We start from the raw sequence: 23432 nt of genomic DNA, 5'->3' as shown, positions 1-23432 counted from the left end.
ACTTCATCAAACTACAAACTTCATCAAACTAATCGTACTGCAAACTTCATCAAACTGCAAACTTCATCAAATTGCAAACTTCATCAAACTGCAAACTTCATCCCACTGCAAACTTCAAATAACTGCATACATCATTAAACTAATCCCTCTGCAACCTTCGTGAAACTGCAAACCTCATCCCACTGCAAACTGCATCCATCTGGAAATTCCATCAAACTGCAAACCTCATCAAAATAATCCCGCTGCAAACTTCATCAAACTGCAAACTTCATCCCACTGCAAACTTCATCAAACTGCAAACTTCATCAAACTGCAAACTTCCTCAAACTGCAAACTTCATCAAACTGCAAACGTCATCAAAACTATCCCTCTGCATGCTTCATCAAACTGCAAACTTCATCCCACTGCAAACTTCATCAAATTGAAAACTTCATCAAACTAATCAATCTGCAAACTTCATCAAACTGCAACCCTCATTCCACTGCAAACTTCAACAAACTGCAAACATCATCAAACTAATCCCTCTACAAATTTCATCAAAATGCAAACTTTATCCCACTGCAAACTGCATCAAACTGCAAACTTCATCAAACTGCAAACCTCATCAAACTTATCCCTCTGCACACTTCATCAAACTGCAAACTTCTTCCCACTGCAAAAATCATCAAACTGCAAACTTCATCCAACTGCAAACTTCATCAAACTGCAGACCTCATCAAACTAATCCCTCTGCAAACTTCACCAAACTGCAAATTTCATCAAGCTGCAAACTTCAACAAATTGCAAACTTCATCAAACTGCAAACTTAATCAAACTGCAAACTTCATCAAACTGCATACTTATTCAAACTATAAACTTCATTAAACTAATCTATCTGAAAACTTCATCAAACTGCAAAGTTCATCCCAATGCAAACTGCAACTAACTGCAAACTTCATCAAACTACTCCCTCTGCAAACTTCATCAAACTGCAAACTTCATCCCACTGCAAACTGCATCCGTCTGCAAATTTCATCATACTGCAAACCTCATCAAAATAATCCCTCTGCAAACTTCATCAAACTGCAAACATCATCAAACTGCAAATTTCATCAAACTGCAAACTTCATCAAACTGCAAACTTCATCAAACTGCAAATCTCATCAAACTAATCCCTCTGCAAACTTCACCAAACAGCAAACTTCATCCCACTGCAAACTTCACCAAACTGCAAACTTCATCAAATTGCAAACTTCCTGAAATCAATCCCACTGCAAACATCATCAAAGTGCATATATTATCAAACTGCATACTTCATCAAACTGCATTCTTCATCAAACTGCAAACTTCATCAAACTAATTGCGCTGCAAACTTCATCAAACTACAAACTTCATCAAACTAATCGTACTGCAAACTTCATCAAACTGCAAACTTCATCAAACTGCAAACTTCATCAAACTAATTGCGCTGCAAACTTCATCAAACTACAAACTTCATCAAACTAATCGTACTGCTAACTTCATCAAACTGCAAACTTCATCAAATTGCAAACTTCATCAAACTGCAAACTTCATCCCACTGCAAACTTCAACTAACTGCATACATCATCAAACTAATCCCTCTGCAACATTCGTCAAACTGCAAACCTCATCCCACTGCAAACTGCATCCATCTGGAAATTCCATCAAACTGCAAACCTCATCAAAATAATCCCTCTGCAAACTTCATCAAACTGCAAACTTCATCCCACTGCAAACTTCATCAAACTGCAAACTTCATCAAACTGCAAACTTCATCAAACTGCAAACCTCATCAAACTAATCCCTCTGCAACTTCACCAAACTGCAACCTTCATCAAACTGCAACCTTCATCAAACTGCAAACTTCATCAAACTTCAAACTTCACCTAACTGCAAACTTCATCAAACTGCAAACTTCATCAAACTGCAAACTTCATCAAACTGCAAACTTCATCCCACTGCAAACTTCACCAAACTGCAAACTTCATCAAATTGCAAACTTCCTCAAAATAATCCCACTGCAAACATCATCAAAGTGCATATATTATCAAACTGCATGCTTCATCAAACTGCATTCTTCATCAAACTGCAAAATTCATCAGACAAATTGCGCTGCAAACTTCATCAAACTACATACTTCATCAAACTAATCGTACTGCAAACTTCATCAAATTAATCGTGCTGCAAACTTCATCAAACTGCAAACTTCATCAAACTTCAAACTTCATGACACTGCAAACTTCATCAAACTAATCACATTGCAAACTTCATCACACTACAATCTACATCAAACAAATCGCACTGCAAACTTCATCAAACTAATCGCACTGCAAACTTCATCAAACTAATCGCAATGCAAACTTCATCAAACTAATCGCACTGCAAACTTCATCAAATTGAAAACTTCATCAAACTGCAAACTTCATCAAATTAACCGCACTGCAAATTTCATCACACTGCAAACTTCATCAAATTAATCGTGCTGCATACTTCATCAAACTGCAAACTTCATCAAACTAATTGCGCTGCAAACTTCATCAAACTACAAACATCATCAAACTAATCGTACTGCAAACTTCATCAAACTGCAAACTTCATCAAATTGCAAACTTCATCAAACTGCAAACTTCATCCCACTGCAAACTTCAACTAACTGCATATATCATCAAACTAATCCCTCTGCAACCTTCGTCAAACTGCAAACCTCATCCCACTGCAAACTGCATCCATCTGGAAATTCCATCAAACTGCAAACCTCATCAAAATAATCCCTCTGCAAACTTCATCAAACTGCAAACTTCATCCCACTGCAAACTTCATCAAACTGCAAACTTCATCAAACTGCAAACTTCATCAAACTGCAAACCTCATCAAACTAATCCCTCTGCAAACTTCACCAAACTGCAACCTTCATCAAACTGCAAACTTCCTCAAACTGCAAACTTCATCAAATTGCAAACTTCCTCAAAACAATCCCACTGCAAACATCATCAAAGTGCATGTATTATCAAACTGCATACTTCATCAAACTGCAACCCTCATTCCACTGCAAACTTCAACAAACTGCAAACATCATCAAACTAATCCCTCTACAAATTTCATCAAAATGCAAACTTTATCCCACTGCAAACTGCATCAAACTGCAAACTTCATCAAACTGCAAACCTCATCAAACTTATCCCTCTGCACACTTCATCAAACTGCAAACTTCTTCCCACTGCAAAAATCATCAAACTGCAAACTTCATCCAACTGCAAACTTCATCAAACTGCAGACCTCATCAAACTAATCCCTCTGCAAACTTCACCAAACTGCAAATTTCATCAAGCTGCAAACTTCAACAAATTGCAAACTTCATCAAACTGCAAACTTAATCAAACTGCAAACTTCATCAAACTGCATACTTATTCAAACTATAAACTTCATTAAACTAATCTATCTGAAAACTTCATCAAACTGCAAAGTTCATCCCAATGCAAACTGCAACTAACTGCAAACTTCATCAAACTACTCCCTCTGCAAACTTCATCAAACTGCAAACTTCATCCCACTGCAAACTGCATCCGTCTGCAAATTTCATCATACTGCAAACCTCATCAAAATAATCCCTCTGCAAACTTCATCAAACTGCAAACATCATCAAACTGCAAATTTCATCAAACTGCAAACTTCATCAAACTGCAAACTTCATCAAACTGCAAATCTCATCAAACTAATCCCTCTGCAAACTTCACCAAACAGCAAACTTCATCCCACTGCAAACTTCACCAAACTGCAAACTTCATCAAATTGCAAACTTCCTGAAATCAATCCCACTGCAAACATCATCAAAGTGCATATATTATCAAACTGCATACTTCATCAAACTGCATTCTTCATCAAACTGCAAACTTCATCAAACTAATTGCGCTGCAAACTTCATCAAACTACAAACTTCATCAAACTAATCGTACTGCAAACTTCATCAAACTGCAAACTTCATCAAACTGCAAACTTCATCAAACTAATTGCGCTGCAAACTTCATCAAACTACAAACTTCATCAAACTAATCGTACTGCTAACTTCATCAAACTGCAAACTTCATCAAATTGCAAACTTCATCAAACTGCAAACTTCATCCCACTGCAAACTTCAACTAACTGCATACATCATCAAACTAATCCCTCTGCAACATTCGTCAAACTGCAAACCTCATCCCACTGCAAACTGCATCCATCTGGAAATTCCATCAAACTGCAAACCTCATCAAAATAATCCCTCTGCAAACTTCATCAAACTGCAAACTTCATCCCACTGCAAACTTCATCAAACTGCAAACTTCATCAAACTGCAAACTTCATCAAACTGCAAACCTCATCAAACTAATCCCTCTGCAACTTCACCAAACTGCAACCTTCATCAAACTGCAACCTTCATCAAACTGCAAACTTCATCAAACTTCAAACTTCACCTAACTGCAAACTTCATCAAACTGCAAACTTCATCAAACTGCAAACTTCATCAAACTGCAAACTTCATCCCACTGCAAACTTCACCAAACTGCAAACTTCATCAAATTGCAAACTTCCTCAAAATAATCCCACTGCAAACATCATCAAAGTGCATATATTATCAAACTGCATGCTTCATCAAACTGCATTCTTCATCAAACTGCAAAATTCATCAGACAAATTGCGCTGCAAACTTCATCAAACTACATACTTCATCAAACTAATCGTACTGCAAACTTCATCAAATTAATCGTGCTGCAAACTTCATCAAACTGCAAACTTCATCAAACTTCAAACTTCATGACACTGCAAACTTCATCAAACTAATCACATTGCAAACTTCATCACACTACAATCTACATCAAACAAATCGCACTGCAAACTTCATCAAACTAATCGCACTGCAAACTTCATCAAACTAATCGCAATGCAAACTTCATCAAACTAATCGCACTGCAAACTTCATCAAATTGAAAACTTCATCAAACTGCAAACTTCATCAAATTAACCGCACTGCAAATTTCATCACACTGCAAACTTCATCAAATTAATCGTGCTGCATACTTCATCAAACTGCAAACTTCATCAAACTAATTGCGCTGCAAACTTCATCAAACTACAAACATCATCAAACTAATCGTACTGCAAACTTCATCAAACTGCAAACTTCATCAAATTGCAAACTTCATCAAACTGCAAACTTCATCCCACTGCAAACTTCAACTAACTGCATATATCATCAAACTAATCCCTCTGCAACCTTCGTCAAACTGCAAACCTCATCCCACTGCAAACTGCATCCATCTGGAAATTCCATCAAACTGCAAACCTCATCAAAATAATACCTCTGCAAACTTCATCAAACTGCAAACTTCATCCCACTGCAAACTTCATCAAACTGCAAACTTCATCAAACTGCAAACTTCATCAAACTGCAAACCTCATCAAACTAATCCCTCTGCAAACTTCACCAAACTGCAACCTTCATCAAACTGCAAACTTCCTCAAACTGCAAACTTCATCAAATTGCAAACTTCCTCAAAACAATCCCACTGCAAACATCATCAAAGTGCATGTATTATCAAACTGCATACTTCATCAAACTGCATTCTTCATCAAACTGCAAACTTCATCACACTAATTGCGCTGCAAACTTCATCAAACTACAAACTTCATCAAACTAATCGTACTGCAAACTTCATCAAACTGCAAACTTCATCAAACTGCAAACTTCATCAAAATAATCGTGCTGCAAACTTCATCAAACTGCAAACTTCATCGAACTAATCTCACTGCAATATTCATCAAATGGCAAAATTCATCAAACTGCAAACTTCATCACACTGCAAACTTCATCAAACTGCAAACTTCATCCCACTGCAAAATTCATCCAACGGCAAACTTCATCAAACTGCGAACCTCATCAAACTAATCCCTCTGCAAAGTTCGTCAAACTGCAAGCTTCCTCCCAATGCAAACTTCATCAAAGTGAAAACTTCATCAAACTTATCCCTCTGCATGCTTCATCAAACTGCAAACTTCATCCCACTGCAAACTTCATCAAATTGAAAACTTCATCAAACTAATCACTCTGAAAACTTCATCAAACTGCAACCTTCATCCCACTGCAAACTTCATCAAACTGCAAACATCATCAAAATAATCCCTCTACAAATTTCATCAAACTGCAAACTTTATCCCACTGCAAACTGCATCAAACTTCAATCTTCATCAAACTGCAAACCTCATCAAACTTATCCCTCTGCACACTTCATCAAACTGCAAACTTCTTCCCAATGCAAACTTCAACAAACTGCAAACTTCATCCAACTGCAAACTTCATCAAACTGCAAACTTCATCAACCTAATCACTCTGCAAACTTCATCAAACTGCAACCTTCATCCCACTGCAAAAATCAATAAACTGCAAACATCATCAAACTAATCCCTCTACAAATTTCATCAAACTGCAAACTTTATCTCACTGCAAACTGCATCAAACTTCAATCTTCATCAAACTGCAAACCTCATCAAACTTATCCCTCTGCACACTTCATCAAACTGCAAACTTCTTCCCAATGCAAACTTCAACAAACTGCAAACTTCATCCAACTGCAAACTTCATCAAACTGCAAACTTCATCAACCTAATCACTCTGCAAACTTCATCAAACTGCAACCTTCATCCCACTGCAAACTTCAATAAACTGCAAACATCATCAAACTAATCCCTCTACAAATTTCATCAAAATGCAAACTTTATCCCACTGCAAACTGCATCAAACTGCAAACTTCATCAAACTGCAAACCTCATCAAACTTATCCCTCTGCACACTTCATCTAACTGCAAACTTCTTCCCACTGCAAACTTCATCAAACTGCAAACTTCATCCAACTGCAAACTTCATCAAACTGCAGACCTCATCAAACTAATCCCTCTGCAAACTTCACCAAACTGCAAATTTCATCAAGCTGCAAACTTCACCAAATTGCAAACTTCATCAAACTGCAAACTTCATCAAACTGCAAACTTCATCAAACTGCATACTTATTCAAACTATAAACTTCATTAAACTAATCTATCTGAAAACTTCATCAAACTGCAAAGTTCATCCCACTGCAAACTGCAACTAACTGCAAACTTCATCAAACTACTCCCTCTGCAAACTTCATCAAACTGCAAACCTCATCCCACTGCAAACTGCATCCCTCTGCAAATTTCATCATACTGCAAACCTCATCAAAATAATCCCTCTGCAAACTTCATCAAACTGCAAACATCATCAAACTGCAAATTTCATCAAACTGCAAACTTCATCAAACTGCAAACTTCATCAAACTGCAAACCTCATCAAACTAATCCCTCTGCAAACTTCACCAAACAGCAAACTTCATCCCACTGCAAACTTCACCAAACTGCAAACTTCATCAAATTGCAAACTTCCTGAAATCAATCCCACTGCAAACATCATCAAAGTGCATATATTATCAAACTGCATACTTCATCAAACTGCATTCTTCATCAAACTGCAAAATTCATAAGACAAATTGCGCTGCAAACTTCTTCAAACTACATACTTCATCAAACTAATCGTACTGCAAACTTCATCAAATTTATCGTGCTGCAAACTTCATCAAACTGCAAACTTCATCAACCTTCAAACTTCATGACACTGCAAACTTCATCAAACTAATCACATTGCAAACTTCATCACACTAATTGCGCTGCGAACTTCATCAAACTACAAACTTCATCAAACTAATCGTACTGCAAACTTCATGAAACTGCAAACATCATCAAACTGCAAACTTCATCAAAATAATCGTGCAGCAAACTTCATCAAACTGCAAACTTCATCGAACTAATCTCACTGCAATATTCATCAAATGGCAAAATTCATCAAACTGCAAACTTCATCACACTGAAAACTTCATCAAACTGCAACCTTCATCCCACTGCAAACTTCAACAAACTGCAAACATCATCAAACTAATCCCTCTACAAATTTCATCAAAATGCAAACTTTATCACACTGCAAACTGCATCAAACTGCAAACTTCATCAAACTGCAAACCTCATCAAACTTATCCCTCTGCACACTTCATCAAACTGCAAACTTCTTCCCACTGCAAACTTCATCAAACTGCAAACTTCATCCAACTGCAAACTTCATCAAACTGCAGACCTCATCAAACTAATCCCTCTGCAAACTTCACCAAACTGCAAATTTCATCAAGCTGCAAACTTCACCAAATTGCAAACTTCATCAAACTGCAAACTTCATCAAACTGCAAACTTCATCAAACTGCATACTTCTTCAAACTATAAACTTCATTAAACTAATCTATCTGAAAACTTCATCAAACTGCAAAGTTCATCCCACTGCAAACTGCAACTAACTGCAAACTTCATCAAACTACTCCCTCTGCAAACTTCATCAAACTGCAAACCTCATCCCAATGCAAACTGCATCTGTCTGCAAATTTCATCATACTGCAAACCTCATCAAAATAATCCCTCTGCAAACTTCATCAAACTGCAAACATCATCAAACTGCAAATTTCATCAAACTGCAAACTTCATCAAACTGCAAACTTCATCAAACTTCAAACTTCATGACACTGCAAACTTCATCAAACTAATCACATTGCAAACTTCATCACACTGCAAACTACATCAAACAAATCGCACTGCAAACTTCATCAAACTAATCGCACTGCAAACTTCATCAAACTAATCGCAATGCAAACTTCATCAAACTAATCGCACTGCAAACTTCATCAAATTGCAAACTTCATCAAACTGCAAACTTCATCAAATTAATCGCACTGCAAACTTTAAACTAATTGCACTGCAAATTTCATCAAACTGCAAACTTCATCAAACTGCAAAATTCATCACACGGCAAACTTCATCAAACTAATCACATTGCAAATTTCATCACACTGCAAACTTCATCAAATTAATCGTGCTGCATACTTCATCAAACTGCAAACTTCATCAAACTAATTGCGCTGCCAACTTCATCAAACTACAAACTTCATCAAACTAATCGTACTGCAAATTTCATCAAACTGCAAACTTCATCAAATTGCAAACTTCATCAAACTGCAAACTTCATCCCACTGCAAACTTCAAATAACTGCATACATCATCAAACTAATCCCTCTGCAACCTTCGTCAAACTGCAAACCTCATCCCACTGCAAACTGCATCCATCTGGAAATTCCATCAAACTGCAAACCTCATCAAAATAATCCCTCTGCAAACTTCATCAAACTGCAAACTTCATCCCACTGCAAACTTCATCAAACTGCAAACTTCATCAAACTGCAAACTTCATCAAACTGCAAACTTCATCAAACTAATCCCTCTGCAACTTCACCAAACTGCAACCTTCATCAAACTGCAACCTTCATCAAACTGCAAACTTCATCAAACTTCAAACTTCACCTAACTGCAAACTTCATCAAACTGCAAACTTCATCAAATTGCAAACTTCATCAAACTGCAAACTTCATCCCACTGCAAACTTCACCAAACTGCAAACTTCATCAAATTGCAAACTTCCTCAAAATAATCCCACTGCAAACATCATCAAAGTGCATATATTATCAAACTGCATACTTCATCAAACTGCATTCTTCATCAAACTGCAAAATTCATCAGACAAATTGCGCTGCAAACTTCTTCAAACTACATACTTCATCAAACTAATCGTACTGCAAACTTCATCAAATTAATCGTGCTGCAAACTTCATCAAACTGCAAACTTCATCAAACTACAAACTTCATGACACTGCAAACTTCATCAAACTAATCACATTGCAAACTTCTTCACACTACAATCTACATCAAACAAATCGCACTGCAAACTTCATCAAACTAATCGCACTGCAAACTTCATCAAACTAATCGCAATGCAAACTTCATCAAACTAATCGCACTGCAAACTTCATCAAATTGAAAACTTCATCAAACTGCAAACTTCATCAAATTAATCGCACTGCAAATTTCATCACACTGCAAACTTCATCAATTTAATCATGCGGCATACTTCATCAAACTGCAAACTTCATCAAACTAATTGCGCTGCAAACTTCATCAAACTACAAACATCATCAAACTAATCGTACTGCAAACTTCATCAAACTGCAAACTTCATCAAATTGCAAACTTCATCAAACTGCAAACTTCATCCAACTGCAAACTTCAACTAACTGCATACATCATCAAACTAATCCCTCTGCAACCTTCGTCAAACTGCAAACCTCATCCCACTGCAAACTGCATCCATCTGGAAATTCCATCAAACTGCAAACCTCATCAAAATAATCCCTCTGCAAACTTCATCAAACTGCAAACTTCATCCCACTGCAAACTTCATCAAACTGCAAACTTCATCAAACTGCAAACTTCATCAAACTGCAAACCTCATCAAACTAATCCCTCTGCAAACTTCACCAAACTGCAACCTTCATCAAACTGCAAACTTCCTCAAACTGCAAACTTCATCAAATTGCAAACTTCCTCAAAACAATCCCACTGCAAACATCATCAAAGTGCATAAATTATCAAACTGCATACTTCATCAAACTGCATTCTTCATCAAACTGCAAACTTCATCAAACTAATTGCGCTGCAAACTTCATCAAACTACAAGCTTCATCAAACTAATCGTACTGCAAACTTCATCAAACTGCAAACTTCATCAAACTGCAAACTTCATCAAAATAATCGTGCTGCAAACTTCATCAAACTGCAAACTTCATCGAACTAATCTCACTGCAATATTCATCAAATGGCAAAATTCATCAAACTGCAAACTTCATCACACTGCAAACTTCATCAAACTGCAAACTTCATCCCACTGCAAAATTCATCCAACGGCAAACTTCATCAAACTGCGAACCTCATCAAACTAATCCCTCTGCAAAGTTCGTCAAACTGCAAGCTTCCTCCCAATGCAAACTTCATCAAAGTGAAAACTTCATCAAACTTATCCCTCTGCATGATTCATCAAACAGCAAACTTCATCCCTCTGCAAACTTCATCAAATTGAAAACTTCATCAAACTAATCACTCTGAAAACTTCATCAAACTGCAAACCTTCATCCCACTGCAAACTTCATCAAACTGCAAACATCATCAAAATAATCCCTCTACAAAATTCATCAAACTGCAAACTTCATCACACTGCAAACTTCATCAAACTGCAAACTTCATCCCACTGCAAAATTCATCCAACGGCAAACTTCATCAAACTGCGAACCTCATCAAACTAATCCCTCTGCAAAGTTCGTCAAACTGCAAGCTTCCTCCCAATGCAAACTTCATCAAAGTGAAAACTTCATCAAACTTATCCCTCTGCATGATTCATCAAACAGCAAACTTCATCCCTCTGCAAACTTCATCAAATTGAAAACTTCATCAAACTAATCACTCTGAAAACTTCATCAAACTGCAAACCTTCATCCCACTGCAAACTTCATCAAACTGCAAACATCATCAAAATAATCCCTCTACAAATTTCATCAAACTGCAAACTTTATCCCACTGCAAACTGCATCAAACCTCAATCTTCATCAAACTGCAAATCTCATCAAACTTATCCCTCTGCACACTTCATCAAACTGCAAACTTCTTCCCAATGCAAACTTCATCAAACTGCAAACTTCATCCAACTGCAAACTTCATCAAACTGCAAACTTCATCAAACTAATCACTCTGCAAACTTCATCAAACTACAACCTTCATCCCACTGCAAACTTCAACAAACTGCAAACATCATCAAACTAATACCTCTACAAATTTCATCAAAATGCAAACTTTATCCCACTGCAAACTGCATCAAACTGCAATCTTCATCAAACTGCAAACCTCATCAAACTTATCCCTCTGCACACTTCATCTAACTGCAAACTTCTTCCCACTGCAAACATCATCAAACTGCAAACTTCATCCAACTGCAAACTTCATCAAACTGCAGACCTCATCAAACTAATCCCTCTGCAAACTTCACCAAACTGCAAATTTCATCAAGCTGCAAACTTCACCAAATTGCAAACTTCATCAAACTGCAAACTTCATCAAACTGCAAACTTCATCAAACTGCATACTTATTCAAACTATAATCTTCATTAAACTAATCTATCTGAAAACTTCATCAAACTGCAAAGTTCATCCCACTGCAAACTGCATCCGTCTGCAAATTTCATCATACTGCAAACCTCATCAAAATAATCCCTCTGCAAACTTCATCAAACTGCAAACATCATCAAACTGCAAATTTCATCAAACTGCAAACTTCATCAAACTGCAAACTTCATCAAACTGCAAACCTCATCAAACTAATCCCTCTGCAAACTTCACCAAACAGCAAACTTCATCCCACTGCAAACTTCACCAAACTGCAAACTTCATCAAATTGCAAACTTCCTGAAAGCAATCCCACTGCAAACATCATCAAAGTGCATATATTATCAAACTGCATACTTCATCAAACTGCATTCTTCATCAAACTGCAAAATTCATAAGACAAATTGCGCTGCAAACTTCTTCAAACTACATACTTCATCAAACTAATCGTACTGCAAACTTCATCAAATTAATCGTGCTGCAAACTTCATCAAACTGCAAACTTCATCAACCATCAAACTTCATGACACTGCAAACTTCATCAAACTAATCACATTGCAAACTTCATCACACTGCAAACTACATCAAACAAATCGCACTGCAAACTTCATCAAACTAATCGCACTGCAAACTTCATCAAACTAATCGCAATGCAAACTGCATCAAACTAATCGCACTGCAAACTTCATCAAATTGCAAACTTCATCAAACTGCAAACTTCATCAAATTATTCGCACTGCAAACTTTAAACTAATTGCACTGCAAATTTCATCAAACTGCAAACTTCATCAAACTGCAAAATTCATCACACTGCAAACTTCATCAAACTAATCGCATTGCAAATTTCATCACACTGCAAACTTCATCAAATTAATCGTGCTGCATACTTCATCAAACTGCAAACTTCATCAAACTAATTGCGCTGCAAACTTCATCAAACTACAAACTTCATCAAACTAATCGTACTGCAAACTTCATCAAACTGCAAACTTCATCAAATTGCAAACTTCATCAAACTGCAAACTTCATCCCACTGCAAACCTCAAATAACTGCATATATCATCAAACTAATCCCTCTGCAACCTTCGTCAAACTGCAAACCTCATCCCACTGCAAACTGCATCCATCTGGAAATTCCATCAAACTGCAAACCTCATCAAAATAATCCCTCTGCAAACTTCATCAAACTGCAAACTTCATCAAACTGCAAACTTCATCAAACTGCAAACCTCATCAAACTAATCCCTCTGCAACTTCACCAAACTGCAACCTTCATCAAACTGCAAACTTCCTCAAACTGCAAACTTCATCAAATTGCAAACTTCCTCAAAACAATCCCACTGCAAACATCATCAAAGTGCATATATTATCAAACCGCATACTTCATCAAACTGCATTCTTCATCAAACTGCAAACTTCATCAAACTAATTGTGCTGCAAACTTCATCAAACTACAAACTTCATCAAACTAATCGTACTGCAAACTTCATCAAACTGCAAACTTCATCAAACTGCAAACTTCATCAAAATAATCGTGCTGCAAACTTCATCAAACTGCAAACTTCATCGAACTAATCTCACTGCAATATTCATCAAATGGCAAAATTCATCAAACTGCAAACTTCATCACACTGCAAAATTCATCAAACTGCAACCTTCATCCCACTGCAAACTTCAATAAACTGCAAACATCATCAAACTAATCCCTCTACAAATTTCATCAAAATGCAAACTTTATCCCACTGCAAACTGCATCAAACTGCAAACTTCATCAAACTGCAAACCTCGTCAAACTTATCCCTCTGCACACTTCATCTAACTGCAAACTTCTTCCCACTGCAAACTTCATCAAACTGCAAACTTCATCCAACTGCAAACTTCATCAAACTGCAGACCTCATCAAACTAATCCCTCTGCACACTTCACCAAACTGCAAATTTCATCAAGCTGCAAAGTTCACCAAATTGCAAACTTCATCAAACTGCATACTTCTTCAATCTATAAACTTCATTAAACTAATCTATCTGAAAACTTCATCAAACTGCAAACTTCATCAAACTGCATACTTCTTCAAACTATAAACTTCATTAAACTAATCTATCTGAAAACTTCATCAAACTGCAAAGTTCATCCCACTGCAAACTGCAACTAACTGCAAACTTCATCAAACTACTCCCTCTGCAAACTTCATCAAACTGCAAACTTCATCCCACTGCAAACCTTAAATAACTGCATATATCATCAAACTAATCCCTCTGCAACCTTCGTCAAACTGCAAACCTCATCCCACTGCAAACTGCATCCATCTGGAAATTCCATCAAACTGCAAACCTCATCAAAATAATCCCTCTGCAAACTTCATCAAACTGCAAACTTCATCAAACTGCAAACCTCATCAAACTAATCCCTCTGCAACTTCACCAAACTGCAACCTTCATCAAACTGCAAACTTCCTCAAACTGCAAACTTCATCAAATTGCAAACTTCCTCAAAACAATCCCACTGCAAACATCATCAAAGTGCATATATTATCAAACCGCATACTTCATCAAACTGCATTCTTCATCAAACTGCAAACTTCATCAAACTAATTGTGCTGCAAACTTCATCAAACTACAAACTTCATCAAACTAATCGTACTGCAAACTTCATCAAACTGCAAACTTCATCAAACTGCAAACTTCATCAAAATAATCGTGCTGCAAACTTCATCAAACTGCAAACTTCATCGAACTAATCTCACTGCAATATTCATCAAATGGCAAAATTCATCAAACTGCAAACTTCATCACACTGCAAAATTCATCAAACTGCAACCTTCATCCCACTGCAAACTTCAATAAACTGCAAACATCATCAAACTAATCCCTCTACAAATTTCATCAAAATGCAAACTTTATCCCACTGCAAACTGCATCAAACTGCAAACTTCATCAAACTGCAAACCTCGTCAAACTTATCCCTCTGCACACTTCATCTAACTGCAAACTTCTTCCCACTGCAAACTTCATCAAACTGCAAACTTCATCCAACTGCAAACTTCATCAAACTGCAGACCTCATCAAACTAATCCCTCTGCAAACTTCACCAAACTGCAAATTTCATCAAGCTGCAAAGTTCACCAAATTGCAAACTTCATCAAACTGCATACTTCTTCAATCTATAAACTTCATTAAACTAATCTATCTGAAAACTTCATCAAACTGCAAACTTCATCAAACTGCATACTTCTTCAAACTATAAACTTCATTAAACTAATCTATCTGAAAACTTCATCAAACTGCAAAGTTCATCCCACTGCAAACTGCAACTAACTGCAAACTTCATCAAACTACTCCCTCTGCAAACTTCATCAAACTGCAAACATCATCAAACTGCAAATTTCATCAAACTGCAAACTTCATCAAACTGCAAACTTCATCAAACTTCAAACTTCATGACACTGCAAACTTCATCAAACTAATCACATTGCAAACTTCATCACACTGCAAACTACATCAAACAAATCGCACTGCAAACTTCATCAAACTAATCGCACTGCAAACTTCATCAAACTAATCGCAATGCAAACTTCATCAAACTAATCGCACTGCAAACTTCATCAAATTGCAAACTTCATCAAACTGCAAACTTCATCAAATTAATCGCACTGCAAACTTTAAACTAATTGCACTGCAAATTTCATCAAACTGCAAACTTCATCAAACTGCAAAATTCATCACACTGCAAACTTCATCAAACTAATCGCATTGCAAATTTCATCACACTGCAAACTTCATCAAATTAATCGTGCTGCATACTTCATCAAACTGCAAACTTCATCAAACTAATTGCGCTGCAAACTTCATCAAACTACAAACTTCATCAAACTAATCGTACTGCAAACTTCATCAAACTGCAAACTTCATCAAATTGCAAACTTCATCAAACTGCAAACTTCATCCCACTGCAAACTTCAAATAACTGCATACATCATCAAACTAATCCCTCTGCAACCTTCGTCAAACTGCAAACCTCATCCCACTGCAAACTGCATCCATCTGGAAATTCCATCAAACTGCAAACCTCATCAAAATAATCCCTCTGCAAACTTCATCAAACTGCAAACTTCATCCCACTGCAAACTTCATCAAACTGCAAACTTCATCAAACTGCAAACTTCATCAAACTGCAAACCTCATCAAACTACTCCCTCTGCAATTTCACCAAACTGCAACCTTCATCAAACTGCAAACTTCCTCAAACTGCAAACTTCATCAAATTGCAAACTTCCTCAAAACAATCCCACTGCAAACATCATCAAAGTGCATATATTATCAAACTGCATACTTCATCAAACTGCATTCTTCATCAAACTGCAAACTTCATCAAACTAATTGCGCTGCAAACTTCATCAAACTACAAACCTCATCAAACTATTCGTACTGCAAACTTCAACAAACTGCAAACATCATCAAACTAATCCCTCTACAAATTTCATCAAAATGCAAACTTTATCCCACTGCAAACTGCATCAAACTGCAAACTTCATCAAACTGCAAACCTCATCAAACTTATCCCTCTGCACACTTCATCTAACTGCAAACTTCTTCCCACTGCAAACTTCATCAAACTGCAAACTTCATCCAACTGCAAACTTCATCAAACTACAGACCTCATCAAACCAATCCCTCTGCAAACTTCACCAAACTGCAAATTTCATCAAGCTGCAAACTTCACCAAATTGCAAACTTCATCAAACTGCAAACTTCATCAAACTGCAAACTTCATCAAACTGCATACTTATTCAAACTATAAACTTCATTAAACTAATCTATCTGAAAACTTCATCAAACTGCAAAGTTCATCCCAAAGCAAACTGCATCCGTCTGCAAATTTCATCATACTGCAAACCTCATCAAAATAATCCCTCTGCAAACTTCATCAAACTGCAAACATCATCAAACTGCAAATTTCATCAAACTGCAAACTTCATCAAACTGCAAACTTCATCAAACTGCAAACCTCATCAAACTAATCCCTCTGCAAACTTCACCAAACAGCAAACTTCATCCCACTGCAAACTTCACCAAACTGCAAACTTCATCAAATTGCAAACTTCCTGAAATCAATCCCACTGCAAAAATCATCAAAGTGCATATATTATCAAACTGCATACTTCATCAAACTGCATTCTTCATCAAACTGCAAAATTCATAAGACAAATTGCGCTGCAAACTTCTTCAAACTACATACTTCATCAAACTAATCGTACTGCAAACTTCATCAAATTAATCGTGCTGCAAACTTCATCAAACTGCAAACTTCATCAACCTTCAAACTTCATGACACTGCAAACTTCATCAAACTAATCACATTGCAAACTTCATCACACTGCAAACTACATCAAACAAATCGCACTGCAAACTTCATCAAACTAATCGCACTGCAAACTTCATCAAACTAATCGCAATGCAAACTGCATCAAACTAATCGCACTGCAAACTTCATCAAATTGCAAACTTCATCAAACTGCAAACTTCATCAAATTAATCGCACTGCAAACTTTAAACTAATTGCACTGCAAATTTCATCAAACTGCAAACTTCATCAAACTGCAAAATTCATCACACTGCAAACTTCATCAAATTAATCGTGCTGCATACTTCATCAAACTGCAAACTTCATCAAACTAATTGCGCTGCAAACTTCATCAAACTACAAACTTCATCAAACTAATCGTACTGCAAACTTCATCAAACTGCAAACTTCATCAAATTGCAAACTTCATCAAACTGCAAACTTCATCCCACTGCAAACCTCAAATAACTGCATATATCATCAAACTAATCCCTCTGCAACCTTCGTCAAACTGCAAACCTCATCCCACTGCAAACTGCATCCATCTGGAAATACCATCAAACTGCAAACCTCATCAAAATAATCCCTCTGCAAACTTCATCAAACTGCAAACTTCATCCCACTGCAAACTTCATCAAACTGCAAACTTCATCAAACTGCAAACTTCATCAAACTGCAAACCTCATCAAACTAATCCCTCTGCAACTTCACCAAACTGCAACCTTCATCAAACTGCAAACTTCCTCAAACTGCAAACTTCATCAAATTGCAAACTTCCTCAAAACAATCCCACTGCAAACATCATCAAAGTGCATATATTATCAAACTGCATACTTCATCAAACTGCATTCTTCATCAAACTGCAAACTTCATCAAACTAATTGCGCTGCAAACTTCATCAAACTACAAACCTCATCAAACTATTCGTACTGCAAACTTCATCAAACTGCAAACTTCATCAAACTGCAAACTTCATCAAAATAATCGTGCTGCAAACTTCATCAAACTGCAAACTTCATCGAACTAATCTCACTGCAACATTCATCAAATGGCAAAATTCATCAAACTGCAAACTTCATCGCACTGCAAACTTCATCAAACTGCAAACTTCATCAAACTGCAAACCTCATCAAACTAATCCCTCTGCAAACTTCACCAAACAGCAAACTTCATCCCACTGCAAACTTCACCAAACTGCAAACTTCATCAAATTGCAAACTTCCTGAAATCAATCCCACTGCAAACATCATCAAAGTGCATATATTATCAAACTGCATACTTCATCAAACTGCATTCTACATCAAACTGCAAAATTCATAAGACAAATTGCGCTGCAAACTTCTTCAAACTACATACTTCATCAAACTAATCGTACTGCAAACTTCATCAAATTAATCGTGCTGCAAACTTCATCAAACTGCAAACTTCATCAACCTTCAAACTTCATGACACTGCAAACTTCATCAAACTAATCACATTGCAAACTTCATCACACTGCAAACTACATCAAACAAATCGCACTGCAAACTTCATCAAACTAATCGCACTGCAAACTTCATCAAACTAATCGCAATGCAAACTTCATCAAACTAATCGCACTGCAAACTTCATCAAATTGCAAACTTCATCAAACTGCAATTTTCATCAAATTAATCGCACTGCAAACTTTAAACTAATCGCATTGCAAATTTCATCACACTGCAAACTTCATCAAATTAATCGTGCTGCATACTTCATCAAACTGCAAACTTCATCAAACTAATTGCGCTGCAAACTTCATCAAACTACAAACGTCATCAAACTAATCGTACTGCAAACTTCATCAAACTGCAAACTTCATCAAATTGCAAACTTCATCAAACTGCAAACTTCATCCCACTGCAAACCTCAAATAACTGCATACATCATCAAACTAATCCCTCTGCAACCTTCGTCAAACTGCAAACCTCATCCCACTGCAAACTGCATCCATCTGGAAATTCCATCACACTGCAAACCTCATCAAAATAATCCCTCTGCAAACTTCATCAAACTGCAAACTTCATCCCACTGCAAACTTCATCAAACTGCAAACTTCATCAAACTGCAAACTTCATCAAACTGCAAACCTCATCAAACTAATCCATCTGCAACTTCACCAAACTGCAACCTTCATCAAACTGCAAACTTCCTCAAACTGCAAACTTCATCAAATTGCAAACTTCCTCAAAACAATCCCACTGCAAACATCATCAAAGTGCATATATTATCAAACTGCGTACTTCATCAAACTGCATTCTTCATCAAACTGCAAACTTCATCAAACTAATTGCGCTGCAAACTTCATCAAACTACAAACTTCATCAATCTAATCGTACTGCAAACTTCATCAAACTGCAAACTTCATCAAACTGCAAACTTCATCAAAATAATCGTGCTGCAAACTTCATCAAACTGCAAACTTCATCGAACTAATCTCACTGCAATATTCATCAAATGGCAAAATTCATCAAACTGCAAACTTCATCACACTGAAAACTTCATCAAACTGCAACCTTCATCCCACTGCAAACTTCAACAAACTGCAAACATCATCTAACTAATCCCTCTACAAATTTCATCAAAATGCAAACTTTATCCCACTGCAAACTGCATCAAACTGCAAACTTCATCAAACTGCAAACCTCATCAAACTTATCCCTCTGCACACTTCATCAAACTGCAAACTTCTTCCCACTGCAAACTTCATCAAACTGCAAACTTCATCCAACTGCAAACTTCATCAAACTGCAGACCTCATCAAACTAATCCCTCTGCAAACTTCACCAAACTGCAAATTTCATCAAGCTTCAAACTTCATCAAATTGCAAACTTCATCAAACTGCAAACTTCATCAAACTGCAAACTTCATCAAACTGCATACTTCTTCAAACTATAAACTTCATTAAACTAATCTATCTGAAAACTTCATCAAACTGCAAAGTTCATCAAACTGCAAACTGCAACTAACTGCAAACTTCATCAAACTGCATACTTCTTCAAACTATAAACTTCATTAAACTAATCTATCTGAAAACTTCATCAAACTGCAAATTTCATCACACTGCAAACTTCATCAAATTAATCGTGCTGCATACTTCATCAAACTGCAAACTTCATCAAACTAATTGCGCTGCAAACTTCATCAAACTACAAACTTCATCAAACTAATCGTACTGCAAACTTCATCAAACTGCAAACTTCATCAAATTGCAAACTTCATCAAACTGCAAACTTTATCCCACTGCAAACTTCAACTAACTGCATACATCATCAAACTAATCCCTCTGCAACCTTCGTCAAACTGCAAACCTCATCCCACTGCAAACTGCATCCATCTGGAAATTCCATCAAACTGCAAACCTCATCAAAATAATCCCTCTGCAAACTTCATCAAACTGCAAACTTCATCCCACTGCAAACTTCATCAAACTGCAAACTTCATCACACTGCAAACTTCATCAAACTGCAAACTTCATCCCACTGCAAAATTCATCCAACTGCAAACTTCATCAAACTGCGAACCTCATCAAACTAATCCCTCTGCAAAGTTCGTCAAACTGCAAGCTTCCTCCCAATGCAAACTTCATCAAAGTGAAAACTTCATCAAACTGCAAACTTCATCCCACTGCAAACCTCAAATAACTGCATACATCATCAAACTAATCCCTCTGCAACCTTCGTCAAACTGCAAACCTCATCCCACTGCAAACTGCATTCATCTGGAAATTCCATCACACTGCAAACCTCATCAAAATAATCCCTCTGCAAACTTCATCAAACTGCAAACTTCATCCCACTGCAAACTTCATCAAACTGCAAACTTCATCAAACTGCAAACTTCATCAAACTGCAAACCTCATCAAACTAATCCATCTGCAACTTCACCAAACTGCAACCTTCATCAAACTGCAAACTTCCTCAAACTGCAAACTTCATCAAATTGCAAACTTCCTCAAAACAATCCCACTGCAAACATCATCAAAGTGCATATATTATCAAACTGCATACTTCATCAAACTGCATTCTTCATCAAACTGCAAACTTCATCAAACTAATTGCGCTGCAAACTTCATCAAACTACAAACTTCATCAATCTAATCGTACTGCAAACTTCATCAAACTGCAAACTTCATCAAACTGCAAACTTCATCAAAATAATCGTGCTGCAAACTTCATCAAACTGCAAACTTCATCGAACTAATCTCACTGCAATATTCATCAAATGGCAAAATTCATCAAACTGCAAACTTCATCACACTGAAAACTTCATCAAACTGCAACCTTCATCCCACTGCAAACTTCAACAAACTGCAAACATCATCTAACTAATCCCTCTACAAATTTCATCAAAATGCAAACTTTATCCCACTGCAAACTGCATCAAACTGCAAACTTCATCAAACTGCAAACCTCATCAAACTTATCCCTCTGCACACTTCATCAAACTGCAAACTTCTTCCCACTGCAAACTTCATCAAACTGCAAACTTCATCCAACTGCAAACTTCATCAAACTGCAGACCTCATCAAACTAATCCCTCTGCAAACTTCACCAAACTGCAAATTTCATCAAGCTTCAAACTTCACCAAATTGCAAACTTCATCAAACTGCAAACTTCATCAAACTGCAAACTTCATCAAACTGCATACTTCTTCAAACTATAAACTTCATTAAACTAATCTATCTGAAAACTTCATCAAACTGCAAAGTTCATCAAACTGCAAACTGCAACTAACTGCAAACTTCATCAAACTGCATACTTCTTCAAACTATAAACTTCATTAAACTAATCTATCTGAAAACTTCATCAAACTGCAAATTTCATCACACTGCAAACTTCATCAAATTAATCGTGCTGCATACTTCATCAAACTGCAAACTTCATCAAACTAATTGCGCTGCAAACTTCATCAAACTACAAACTTCATCAAACTAATCGTACTGCAAACTTCATCAAACTGCAAACTTCATCAAATTGCAAACTTCATCAAACTGCAAACTTTATCCCACTGCAAACTTCAACTAACTGCATACATCATCAAACTAATCCCTCTGCAACCTTCGTCAAACTGCAAACCTCATCCCACTGCAAACTGCATCCATCTGGAAATTCCATCAAACTGCAAACCTCATCAAAATAATCCCTCTGCAAACTTCATCAAACGGCAAACTTCATCCCACTGCAAACTTCATCAAACTGCAAACTTCATCACACTGCAAACTTCATCAAACTGCAAACTTCATCCCACTGCAAAATTCATCCAACTGCAAACTTCATCAAACTGCGAACCTCATCAAACTAATCCCTCTGCAAAGTTCGTCAAACTGCAAGCTTCCTCCCAATGCAAACTTCATCAAAGTGAAAACTTCATCAAACTTATCCCTCTGCATGCTTCATCAAACTGCAAACTTCATCCCACTGCAAACTTCATCAAATTGAAAACTTCATCAAACTAATCACTCTGAAAACTTCATCAAACTGCAACCTTCATCCCACTGCAAACTTCATCAAACTGCAAACATCATCAAAATTATCCCTCTACAAATTTCTTCAAACTGCAAACTTTATCCCACTGCAAACTGCATCAAACTTCAATCTTCATCAAACTGCAAACCTCATCAAACTTATCCCTCTGCACACTTCATCAAACTGCAAACTTCTTCCCAATGCAAACTTCATCAAACTGCAAACTTCATCCAACTGCAAACTTCATCAAACTGCAAACTTCATCAAACTAATCACTCTGCAAACTTCACCAAATGCAAACTTCATCAAACTGCAAACTTCACCAAACTGCAAACTTCATCAAATTGGAAACTTCATCAATTTGCAAACTTCATCAAACAGCAAACTTCATCAAACTGCATACTTATTCAAACTGCAAACTTCATTAAACTAATCCCTCTGCAAACTTCATCAAACTGCAAGCTTCATCCCATTG

Source organism: Carcharodon carcharias, chromosome 28, assembly GCF_017639515.1.
Source record: "Carcharodon carcharias isolate sCarCar2 chromosome 28, sCarCar2.pri, whole genome shotgun sequence".
Taxonomy (NCBI): domain Eukaryota; kingdom Metazoa; phylum Chordata; class Chondrichthyes; order Lamniformes; family Lamnidae; genus Carcharodon; species Carcharodon carcharias.
The sequence above is the reverse complement of the archived record's forward strand: the minus strand, read 5'-3'. Positions refer to the sequence as shown.